Below are 13,385 nucleotides of genomic sequence, written 5' to 3' on the forward strand. Positions count from 1 at the left end.
CCTTGGATCTAGAGGAGTGAAATTCACAGATGGGAACAACTACATGGTTCATCACATTTTATGGTTATTTTTTGGTTTATCATTTATAAAAATCTGGATGAGGGGAAGGCTGTGGATGTGTCTACCTGGACTTCAGCAAAGCCTTTGACACCGTCTCCCACAGCATACTCCTGAAAAAGCTGGTAACCCATAGCTTGGACAGGGGCACGTCTGTGCTGGGTTAGGAATTGGCTGGAGGGCCCACAGAGTGGTGGGAATGGAGCTGCATCCAGTCAGGATCCGGTCACCAGTGGTGTCCTCAGGGATCAGTGTTGGACCCAGTTGTATTTAATATCTTTATTGATGATTTAGGTGAGGGGATTGAGTCCACCATCCGCAAATTTGCAGATGACACTAAGTTGGGGGGGGCATGTTGACCAGTTGGAAGGCAGGAGGGCTCTGCAGAGGGACCTGGACAGGCTGGAGAGTTGGGCTGATTCCAAGGGGATGAGGTTCAACAAGGCCAAGTGCCGGGTCCTGCACTTTGGCCACAGCAACCCCCTGCAGCCCCATGGGCTGGGGACAGAGTGGCTGGAGAGCAGCCAGGCAGAAAGGGAGCTGGGAGTGTGGATTGACAGGAAGCTGAACATGAGCCAGCAGTGTGCCCAGGTGGCCAAGAGGGCCAATGGATCCTGACCTGGACCAGGAAGAGTGTGACAGCAGGACCAGGGAAGTGATTCTTCCCCTGTACTCAGCGCTGGTGAGGCCACCCCTGGAGTGCTGTGTCCAGCTCTGGGCCCTCAGCTCAGGAAGGACATGGAGGGGCTGGAGCAGGTCCAGAGAAGAACAATGAGGCTGGGGAAGGGACTGGAACACAAGTCCTATGAGGAGAGGCTGAGGGAGCTGGGGTTGTTGAACCTGGAGAAGAGGAGGCTCAGGGGAGACCTCCTCACTCTCTACAACTCCCTGACAGGAGGGGGGAGCCAGGTGGGGGTTGGTCTCTTCTCCCAGGCAGAGATCAGTAAGACAAGAGGGCATGGTCTTAAGCTGTGCCAGGAGAGGTTTAGGTTAGATATTAGGAAGAAATTCTTTACAGAAAGGTTAATCAGGCATTGGAATGGGCTGCCCAGGGAGGGGGTGGATTCTCCATCCCTGGAGGTTTTTAAGATGAGACTGAATGAGGCATCAGTGCCATGGGCTGGGAACCACGGCAGGGTTGGACTTGATGATCTGGGAGGTCCCTTCCAACCCAGCTGATTCTATGATTCTATGATTCTATGATTTAAGTGATTAAGTGATTTTTCATCTTGCAGTAATAAAATGATTAAATAGACAAGGCATAACTGAAATTATCAAAAAGTTTCTAACTGGCAACTACAGGTTACAGTGTTGCATGTTGATACCACATTTTACCTATCTCAGCAATCTGTGCAACTTTCTCCCACAGGACTAAGAACGGCAAAATAGATATAATTACATAAATAATTTATTATCATAGTTTTAGACTAAAAGATCTCAATCAGAATTATTTACTACACAGTATAGAAGCTGTAACTACTAGTTCAATATAGTGCAGTATTTTTGAAGCAATATTGAAGTAATATTAAAGTAACTATATAGAAGCTAGCAAAAACAATTATTGAGATTGATGTTACTCACCCAGACCAACAACAATGGCCCAACCTCTTTCACTGAGCCTCGAGGAGTGACCTTGAGGGGCATCCCCACTTGAGGGAGGAATGTCCACACACACTCTGAGAAGGACTGTGTTAGAAAACCCTCCCACTGAATTGTGGGACTGGGTTTTACAATGTAAAGGGCTGGACTGTCAGTCAAGTGTCTCTGGACCAGCTATGCGAGCTCAGCAGGTTTAGGTAAATTGTAATCTGTTGGTTCCTTTTTCAGGTACTTTACCAGATCTGCCACATCTTCACCTCCCTATCAGGATGCTTAACTCTGAGACTGATGACTCAGACTGGTTTCAGCTTTATTCAACACCAAAAGTAGCACAACCTCCCTTCTCCATTCCCCGCTGATAGCTTTGCAAATGGGATGTTGTTTGAGATGTTGTTTGAGATGTTTTACCCCCACTCCAGGCAGAGCATCCTGCTACACTTGTTTTTTTCTCTAATCTCTGTTCCCTTTTCTGATATTTTCTGCAGTTTATTTTACTGTTTTACCGGTGCTACTCTCACAGCCGGTATTCAGAAACAGTTGTTTTAGTCTTTTAAAGGGAAGTTTCCAGACTGCCAGGGTCCAATACTCTCTGTCCAGGTTCTTTTGGATATTACATACAAAAGGTTTAAAGTTTTAATGTCAGTTTTAGCTTTTTGAAGATATTTGAAATTACAGAGTAATTACGCACGTTTAGCAGAGTGATATAGCAGAATATGGAAATCACAGGACAAACACAATGTAGCAATTACAATATACAGTTGAATCATGATACAAAGATGATTTCCATTTGCCTGACAGATTTGGTGACCGTCCATGTAGGGGCTGCAGCATTGGTGGATTGGATGCTGCACACAGAGATTTGTGGGTAATGGTTCACTGTCCACGTGGAGTGACCATTGGGGTCCCTCAGGGGTCAGTCCTGGGACATATCCTGTTGAACAGCTTCGTGGGGAAAAGGACAGTGGGACACCCTCAGCACATTCAGTGACAACACTGAGCTGGATAGTGCAGTCACACGCTGCAGGGAAGGGATGGATCCAGGGGGACTTGGACAGGCTGGGTCTGTGCTCATGGAGTTCAACAAAGTGAAGTGCAGGGTCTTACACCTGGGTCAGGGCAATCCCAGACACACCAACAGGTGGGGCAGAGAAGTGATTGAGAGCAGCCCTGTGGAGAAAGACGTGGGGGTGATGAAAAACTGAACATGAGCTGGCAGTGAGAACTCACAGCCCAGAAACCAATGGAATCCTGGGCTGTGTCCAAAGAAGCAGGGCCAGCAGGGCAAAGGAGGCAATTCTCCCCCTCTACTCTGCCCTTGTGAGACTCCAACTGGAACAGTGTGGCCCCAACATAAGAAGAACATGGAACTGCTGCAGCAAGTCCAGACGAGGCCACGAATTTGATAAGATGACTGGAAGACATACAAAGACAGGCTGAGAAAGCGGGGACTGTTCAGCCGGGAGAAGCTTGTGTGGAACACCTTCCAGTATCTGAAAGGGCCTACTGGGAGACCAGAGACTTGTTGTCAGGAACTGTAGTGAAAGGACAGGGAGTAATGGGTACAAATTGAAAGAGGAGATAGATATTAGGAAGAAATTCTTTACTATGAGAGGGGTCAGATACTGGAACAGGTTGCCCAGGGAGGTTGTTGATGCTCCATCCCTGCCAGGTTGGATAAGGCCTTGAACAACTTGGTCTAGTGGGCGGTGTCCCTGCCCATGACAGGGGAGGTTGGGACTAGATGATCTTTAAGGTCCCTTCCAACCCTTAACATTCTGTGATTCTATTGTTACCAGTCTCTAGATGCTGAGCATCCCCAGTCACTAGGAAGAATTATGTGGATTGAAGCCAACACAAGCCTATTTAAACAAAATTGTTTGATTTTTATACCCTATGGCCTGAGCCTTATACACACACATACCCCACACCCCCTTTTTCTTCCACCCTGCCTGGTCTGACTTGGGAGGATTATACTTTCTACTGGTTCTTTTAGGGAAGAACCAGTTGTGCCACTCCATTGGTACAACCATTTATCCAAAGCAAAGGTTCCCTTAAGGTTAAGTTCAGCTCCCTTTAAGATAGCTGCCATCGCTTCCTGTGTTCTGTTCTGAGCTTCTTGAGCACATCATCCTTTCTGACTATCTCTGAGCCTTCCTCTTTCTGGGGGTTTGCTACCACTTACACAGACTGTTGCTTGAAATGGTATTATTGAATAGCTGTCATGGTATTTTATGTGTCTATTCAGAAGGACCTTGACAGGCTGAAGCAATTGGAAGAGAGGTATGTCATAATACTGAACAAAGGGAAATGCAAATAATGGGCACAGGTGGTGTCGGGTAGGTACAATCCAAGGGAAGTTGACAATCCTGGGAGTGAGGAGGGGTGTGTTTGTATATGTAACCAGGCAAGTGGAAGACTATCAGTTAAATGAAAAAGGAAATCTTTAAAGTGGTGAGGTAATAGCTTTTGTTTGTTTGTTTGTTTATTTTGGTTTTCCTCTTACAGCCCTGGAAGGCCACCTCTTTGTGCTCCTGTTCCTCTTGTCCAGTTCCCTTCAGGCTCTGTAACACTCGAGCAATTAGGAATTTAGTCCTGAATTATGAGGACGTAAATGATATCCTCCAAAAGCACACCACAGGTGAATGCATTTGCAAATCTATGGCCACTAGTTAAGTGATTTTATGACATGGATTTATTTATGTGACTGTTGTGCAGTCATGGACCGTATACATTTTATACAGTGTCTTGTCACTGAAAAGAGTAAGGGTAACTCTGTGTGTACCGGGGTTTGGAGTCTACAGATTTTCATACTAACTGTGGTTAAGACTGAGATGGATTTTAATTGATCCCTTGGGGATTAAAACCCATGCTATTAGCCATCCTTTAAGTCACAGTTACCTCAGTTACAATTACTTATGAGTGAAAACTCAGAGTTGTGCCAGAGATTTGATTTGGGGTCATGGGTTGAAATATAAATCTTAGTAGAGGCCATTTGTCTTTGTGTAAGACAAATATACCCTAAGGAGTCAGTTGGTCCTTGTACTGAGGACTTCAGAATCCCATGTTATTAACATAAGCTTTAACTTAAAATATCTATGAGATAGGTAAACTGTGTCTGTATCAAGGGGTGGAATGTCTTGATCCTGACCAGGAGACCACTGTAAGTGGAGAAGCCAGTGACCACATCACGGTTAACCTGAGTGTGCCCAGGCCCATGCTGAGCTCTGCTGCCCATCCAGCACAAGCCTTAGGGCTGTGCTGTGAGTCACAAATCTCTTGGTTGCAGGGCACACTCAGTCAGGTCATCCCAAGGGAGGACCCTGCAGGCAGCTCCCTCTCCATACTGGTTATTGCACCACCTGCACAGTCTTGTCTGAGAAGCTCTCATGTGGACATCCTTTATGAATAGAATTGTGCTTTTAAAGATAATTGTAGTAGCATGAATGACCTGAAAACAAGGAACCTCTCCACAGATTGGCTCTGTGCCATGCACTGTGGGAAAATCCATCCTGGGTCCATTTGGAGCTAGGGTTCTCAGCATCTGAAGGGATTTACTCAGCATCTGTGTTCATTTTTTAGTCTGCCTGTGCTGTTTCTGGCCAAGACAGGGTTAATTTTTGCAGTAGCCATGAGGAGACATGACCAGGACCTAGAGGTTATTCTGTACCACCTAACATCGTTTCCAGGGGCAGGGGTAAGTATTGATGGAAGGACATGGACAGATCCTCACAGACCCTTAGGGTCGGCAAAATGTCGGCTTTATTAGAAGAAAGACAAAATATATAGCGGTTATGACGCTTAGTTCTTGTTCACACTACATTGGTTACATAAGGAAAACATACTCTGCTGTCCACTGCTAATTGGATCACAACAGGTGGTCATAGGAGATGAGAAAACTTTATTCACCTGCCAAAACTCCTCCTTGGCATCTGGCATGAATCCACCTTTGTTCTAACTTCAGGTCCTGTAGCCATCTTAATGGCGTAGTATTTTTTTACTGTCTGCACCCAGCCATGCCAAGGCAATACACACAGAAATGCAAGGGAAATTGTTCACACAATTTCTATCCTGTGACAGGTAAGGGACTCTCTTCCAGGAAGAAGGGCTTCTTTCCAGCTGAGCTGACATGGCCGAGGGAGCTGTCCAGTATTGTACCTCCAATTCCCCTCCCCAGAGCAGCACAGGGGAGGGCAGGGGGAGCACGTAGTTGTAGTGGGAGCACTAGACTGCAGAATACCATTCATAAACCATGACTCTATCTTATCCAACTGGGCTATTTTATTAAGCCACTTTTTGTTGGACCTTTCTTATTGAGATCCAGAAAGAAACCTGCATTGTCTACTCCCTCCTGCCTGCCCCCCCATCCTCCTGCAAATCTGCGGCTTGTTCACACCTTCTCACCTCAGGCCATGATTTCATCTTGAGTTACTGTGAAAGTTATTCTTTGGGGGCTAATTAGAAAGAGCATGTTCTTTCTCAGAGACAAAAATAACTATCTAACTAGGTGTGCTAGGACAATTTACTTAACTGCCTACCCTCCTTCTGGTGCAAGCGAGGTGGTATATTAGGAAGTGGGAGCAGGACAAAATGATTTAGATTTACCGATCCAAGTGCAGATAAAAAAGGGGCTGTGACTTTTTCCCAGCTGCTTTATGGTCTCTGGAAGATAAACTCAGATAAAATAAACAATGTGACCAGTGTTTGTCATGGCGGTCCTCAGAATTTGGAATTCTAAAAGCAAGTAAATTTCCAACTTGGCTTTCATTAAGTTCTTGTTAGTTCTTTCTCATTCTTCTCTGCTGACATTAGTTCCCAGAGGGATTTGCCTCCCATACAGATTCAACAGTGTCCCTAAGTAACTAATATTACTTAGGATAAGTCATACCAGTCTCCTTCCTCTCTTTCTACTGTAGGAAGCAACATACTCTCGCCAGCCTCCCACAACAGAGCCATAGGTATCTCCTGTGAGATTATGTCAGAGACCAGCTTTGGTGCTTTTAGATATTCCACATGTGGAGGGTGTTTAATATTTAATATCAAATTTCCTTATTTGAAGATGTTTGATGTTGCAGGTGATTTTGATTCAGCAGAGTGATACAGCAGTGTGATGGAATCACAGTACAAACATAACAGAGAAATTGCGATAGAGAGGAGGATCACAAATCAAATGTGATCCCTGTTACCCATTTCTACATACTCACCGTGGCTGAGTGGCGCCGTGTGCTGGGAAGGAATGACCTTCCCATGCTGCTGAGAGAGTTGTATAAGGACTATCAGGGCAAACGGGTAAGAGCCTGGCCGAGCAGCTGCACTAATGGGCTGGTGGATGTGGCCAAGGTGGGGATGCTGTGAGACTCTCTAAGTTTCCTCTGCCCTTTCCTGAAATGCTGTTCTACCTCGGGTACTCTTCAGCATCACCCACTCACACAGCTTTTCTGTGAGACTTTGCCAGATTTTAGACTTGCACATGTGCATACTTTCTCAAAGCTTTCTGGGTCTTTCACAAGGAACCAGCTTTGGAGTTAAAACACAGCCTGTAGTTGGGTTTGAACTAGTTTCTGACAGTGGAAATAGCGAGCAGTCTGCTCAGCTCTGATCTTTCATCTCACAAGCTTTCTGAAAGAGGGCGTAGTTAGATGCTGTATTATAAGCTATAACTCAGATTTTTCATTATTCCCTTCTCCCAGCAGTATGTTTCCTGTAGTTCTACTGCAGGAAACATTATTGCAGGCTCATTAGAGTCTTATAGAATGCGTTGCTTGGGAACCTACAGGAGCAACCGACTTTCTTCTTTGGGGACATCATGTTAGAATAGGTGATGTAAGGGCCCCCAAAGAGTGTAGATTCTTGATAAAAGCCCAGTCTTTGTCTGCATTATTAAACTAAAACTGTGGCACAAGCTCTTCTTTGGCCCAGAGGCCAACAAAGTTAGTTTTACTTTGTCTCTGACATTAAAGAACCAACGGATACTCTGTAAGTCCTGCCTTGTTCTGCCAGAGATACTTGTGTGGGCAGCCCTACCCACTGATGGTTCCTGGCTCAATTATGCTGGTGTTGTCTGAACTGTAAGTGGCAGAAGTCGTATGGCAAGGAGATGAACATGTAAGAGTTGTGGCCAGTGTTTTTTTTTCCTCTGTGATACACAGAGACATGAAAATTTATGGAGATGGGAACAAATCTCAGTACAGAGTGTCTGGGAGGATAATGATGTCACTTCTATAGACATGATATAATGAAGATGGACCACTGCCCACTGTCCTAGGAAGTTAGAGCAGAATTGTAAGTCAGCAGTATGACCCTAATATGATCAGGAGTTTGAAATAGTTCTGGTACAGCTGAGGAAATGTTCAGGCTGTTATGTGAGCCCCTTCGAAATACCGAATGTGACATTTGCCATTTCTACACAAAAAAAGAGACTTACTTAGGCTGGAACTGATGCAGGGAGAAAGGTGATCTAGAAACTAACAACTGACCTGAGAAGTAGCAAAAAAGAGCTTGGTCTGTGTAGGATAGTCAAAACCAAAACTTTCAGGGAAAAAGGATATATGAGGAGCACTTTTTCCAGTGGAAGCAAAGAGTGTTTTGGTCTAAGGAACGGCTAACAAAAGCACTGTAATACTGCCAAGAATATAACATGGTCACAAATAAGTCTAGGTGAGAATTTGGTTTCTAAAGACTCTTTTGTAGTCTTTGGGGAACCAAGAAGATCAGGGGACTGGAGCACATGACGTATAAGGAGAAGCTAAAAGAGATGGGTTTATTCAATCTGATAAAAGGAGGCTAAAGGGAGATCTTACCGATGTCTACAGCTATCTGATATGGTGAGAAAGAGTGGACACAAGCTGGAATGTGGGAAATTCAGATTAGATATAAGGAAAATTATTTTTACCATCATGGTGATCCAAGTCAGGAACAGGTTCAGAGAGGCCCCATCTGTAGAGGTGTGCAAGATGTGACTGGACAAATCCCTGAGCAATCTGAAGTAATTAGACCTACTCTGAGTAGGGTGTTGGACTAGAAGACCTCTGGATATCCTTGCAATCTCAGCTATTCTGAATGATTTTATGATCCCAGCTAGAGAGCAGGCTAAGAAGCACAGCAATAAGCAACATCCATTTGGTTTAGGCATTGCTGTATGACATTGCAGGCTGCAGGACAGACATGCAATAACAGCATGGCACACCCAAGTTAGCTTGTATCTCGTCAAATAGCTTTGAGGTCAAATAACTCTGAGGTTATGGGCCAGGCACTGGAGAAGAAACTCAGGATCTATGATGAACTCCAGCAGTTTTGCTTATAGCGCTGCTGGTGTGTCCCACTGCCCATAGCAGCCCAAGTGGGATTTGCTCAGCTGTGAGCAGGCCAGCTGTGCTGTGATCACACGTTGGCATCTGAACCCAGTGAGCTGTGGCTCAGCCCCTGGGATGGGTGCATGGAGCGTTTCACCTCCCAAGTGCCTCTGGCACTGCCTGTGCAAACAAAGGGGTGTCCTGGCTCCAGAGCAGCAGCCCGTGGGCTCCAGGCTCTCCAGGTCCTCTTTGCAGGGGGGATCTCCCTGCCTTGCTGCTGCCCTTTGGCTTGTTGTGACAGACATGTCAGGACATGGCAGTTGCTCTGTGTTGACCCAAAGGCCAGCCCAGCGCAGTGTCCCCTGGCAGTGACTGTGGGCCTTGGTGGTGTCTGAGGCTGGCAAAGTACAGGAATGAGGCAGGAAGATGTGCTGAGGCTTTCCCTGAACTCTGCCCCATACCCCAGGTGCTCCTGGCTGGCACATCCCAATCCCGATGTCTTTCTTGTGCATGGGATCAGGAGTCTGGACCTGGTTCTCCTCCCATGGATTTGTGTGGCAGCTTTTTGAATGAATGGAAACATTCAGGAGCCACTGTTGGTGGTGAGAAGCTGTGCAGATAACTACGAGTGGTTTGAAGTGTCCTATCCTTCTGTGTTTGGCCACCAGCGAACTTCACCTGATGCCCCTACTTCTTGTACGGGGTCATCCATTCACTCCCTCTTGTTGTCCTATCTAGATTTTACAGACCTTATCTTACATCTGCTGGCTGCCTCCTCTCCAGCTTAAAGGGCCCAAGGCTGACCGTGCATTTTCAGGTGCTGACATTTCAGTTGCCTGTGTCAGCTGACACTAAATGCTCTTTCCAGAGGGAGGGACAGTGTGGGGTGCTTGAAAATATCTCGCATTGTGATTCATGTTTGTGTTGAAGAATTGAAAAAGTTGTCTGTCTCTCCAGCGTACATAAAATCTATGATGTTCTCAAAATGAACTTGCCTATGCTGGGGTAACCCAGTGGAGCCTGACTTGGTGCGAAAATCTCTTGGCTTAGCAATTCCAGTACAAACACATCTCTGATGACCCCAGCTGAAGGGCCTATTTTTATGACTATTGATATCACTGCTCTCAGAGGTCAAATTTCAGAAGAAAGAATCTAATTTTTCGCTGACATTGTAAAATTTGAGGGGGAGGTTAGAGGTCTCTGAAGCATTTGGCTCCACCAGCTGCAAAGGGAATATGATCTGAGCCAAATATAAGAACTCAGGGATTTATACATTTGTTTTAGATGTTAGAAGTTCATTTAAAGTGATAGTTCTCTTCATAACCATACCCGCATATGCCTGTCCCACACCATTCATGGTATTCTAGTGTTTGTGCTCGGTATTTGCTTTGCCATTGCTGTACAGAGTCTAAGCCTTCTGGGGAGTGAATATCTATGTGACTGTATAGATGGACTAATTTTTCATCAGAGAACTATGAACGCTGTTGATTCTGGCCACGTTCATTGTTTTTTTTAATGTTTCATCCTCCCAGTTGTCACATAAGTATTTGAAACCACATTCATAGGTCTCTCTGATGAGGAAAGAGGCTCCTGTGACCAGAGAGTACATGTTTTCCTCTCCTTAGGTGATCAAATTGGTCCACAGAGAGCGATTTCTACACTGTTGCACTGTTTTGCATTGGGGATGAAATTATTTCCTCCTTTGGCAGCAGAAGTTTGGCTGTGAAACTGCTGAAAAAGAGTCATTGCATCCTGTTGGACTAACTTCTACTGTTTTCTGTGTAATACAACAGGAGGAAGGTCTCCTATGTGGCATCACATTTCTACAGGGAACCAGGATCATCATGTGTTTGGCTCATGAGAAGTGTTTACAGTATGTTCTCTGAGTCTTCAATATCAGGGGTCTTCAGAGGCACTGACTCAGAAAAAATATGGGATAAAATTTTATACCGCATATCTGAATGTTGTGGAAGATTTCATTTAACAACTTCCTTCATGCTCAAATTCCTCCTGTTCAGCCAGGAATGATCCATCAGTGTCAGAGAAAATGGCATGTGCTCCCTGGTCACAGAAACATTGCAGAAAAGGGAGCTGTTGACAATGTATTGCAGAGACTGGAGAAGACTGGACTGTAGTTGGCAGTGTCTTGCATTTAGCTCCAAGGAAGGTGCAGGGCTTCCAGAAGTTCACTCTTGCCAGAGCAGCAGTTCCATTGTCCTCAGCTGAGATGTCCATGCAGCACTTCCTGCCAGTGGCAGAGGGCAGTTAACATGCCGAGGAAACAATCCACATATTCAATGGCCACTTGGATTGTTTGGGAACAGGCTGTGGCATGGCATCTATTACACAGTGGATTATCCGCATAACAAGGAATTCTGGCATGTTAGAGTTTGGCTTCCACATTATGCAAAGCATTCAGGCTGCTTCTAGCACAGGCCAGCTGTGCGGTGTGGTAGCAGGGAGGTATGCACAGAGTTCAGAGCCAGGACATGGTACAGGCTGGGTGCTGACACTAGCCCAGCTTTGTCTTCTGAGAGTGGAAAAGGGAAATTAGTGGTTTGACCTCAAGACTCACAGGAGAAAATGCTGGAAAGGTGCTTCCCGAATTGTGATGGTCAAATTATTAGGCTATATAACTGTGCAGGAGTGTGTATATGTGTGTGAGAGAGTGTGTGTGTCCCTGTGCCAATGAACAGGGTTCTCACATGCACCTGCATTTTCTATTGCCTGGACCCAAATGCTGTGCCATCTCTTCTGCTGGGAAATATCCCAGATGAACAAGCCTAGTTGGCCTATGACAAAAGGGTTTTACTAATAGTTCTCTGGGGGCATAGTGGGTTGGACACTTTGATCACAAACCCACCCTTCTGGTTGGTTTCTCTTTTATTTTGATCTATGTGCTTTTCATCAAGCTTCCTCCCTGTCAGTGCTGAGCAAGTAACATCTGTGACTAATACAGAAAATAGGGAGGTTGGTGCCTTCCCAGCCAAGTCATCCAGGGGAACTTGCCAAATATGCTTGTCATTCACTTGTTGTCTCACACACTGCCAGAATATTTTGAGCAGCAAAAGCCCCTGCAGCCCTGCTAGCTGGAGGGGATCAGCTGTCAGGCTGGTTGTCCAGTGCTCAATACTTGACTTTCCCCACTTCCCAGTGCTCAGCACCTGACTGTTTTCCACCTTAATAGCAGTTTCCTTGCTGGATTTGTTCCACAGGCTTTCCTGACAGATAACAGGGCTGAGTCTGGCAATGTGACTGAGACAAGTCTGCCACAGTTCCAAATCCAGGTCCAACCAAGTAGTGAGGCTGAGCAAGAATTCCCAGAAGGCACATGCAAAGAGAGAACACATATGCAACTCATATGCATATGTACATATACAAAACATATATACACACATCAGCACAGGTGAACACACTCAGCACTCACAGCAATACCAATGGCACAAATGGCACTTGTTCCCTTCAGGGCGGTTCAGGGTGAGAGCCCAGTAGCGTCTATGTAGATGCTCATCCGTACAAGGGGAACCTACCAGTTCCTGGGCACAGACATTCTGTGTGCCCAGTAGCTGTCCCTGGATCCCAGTCTCCCCAGGCCACATGATGTGTTCCTCGTGACTTGTACAAAGGCAACTCTGGGAATCCTTCCTGCAAAGGGACTGGAGAGGTGTTAGATGGTTGAAGGAATGGGAGCCCCTTCCTGCTGTTTGACCACCTACTGCCACTGTACAAAGCAACATTTTGCTGCATTGTTTATGAATATCATTTATATAATTTTTAGGGTGTGGTTCAATATTTTCTTTTACTGTTAGCAACCATTTTGATTGGTTGGTTGGTTGGTTGGTTGGTTGTTTTTTTTGTGCAAAATACTAGCTTCCCCAGCTCCTCTGAGTTACACCTTGTTAAAACATGTAGAAATCTGCAGCCTGTGATTTTTCCAGAAGTGTTTTGTATGTCTGGGCTCCAGCAGCTCCAGTTCTTTGAGGACAGTAAGTTTTTTGCAGTTGTCACCAGATTTGTCATTGTTCTGGGCTTGCCTTTCTAGAGGGGAAGACAGGTGTGCTACTGCTTAACTGTACTGCCTGATGGGTCAGTTGCTGTCATTCACGTGGATAAAACTCTCCCACATTTTTCAGCAAGAACTAAAAGGAGAAATGAATTGGGATTGCATATTCCTTCCCTTATGCTGGACTTGACTTCGGTGCTTTCCTGATGAAGGTCCCATTTCTGCCATTTGGAGATGGTTGGTTCTTGATATGTATTGACATCTGACTTGTGCCTGATACCAAAAATACTATGACATTGCTCATTTCCTCAGTTCAGGAAAAGAATTGACCACTTTGTCCCTGTTCCATTCCCATATCTGTGAGTTAGAAATCAGAGCCTTTGGCCATGTATCTAAAGGTATCCTACTGGATTTTCTTTCCGAAGTCTTCTGTGACA

The sequence above is a fragment of the Pipra filicauda genome, unplaced genomic scaffold (genome assembly GCF_003945595.2).
Source record: "Pipra filicauda isolate LSUMZ 115617 unplaced genomic scaffold, ASM394559v2 scaffold401_size638136_pilon, whole genome shotgun sequence".
Classification (NCBI taxonomy): domain Eukaryota; kingdom Metazoa; phylum Chordata; class Aves; order Passeriformes; family Pipridae; genus Pipra; species Pipra filicauda.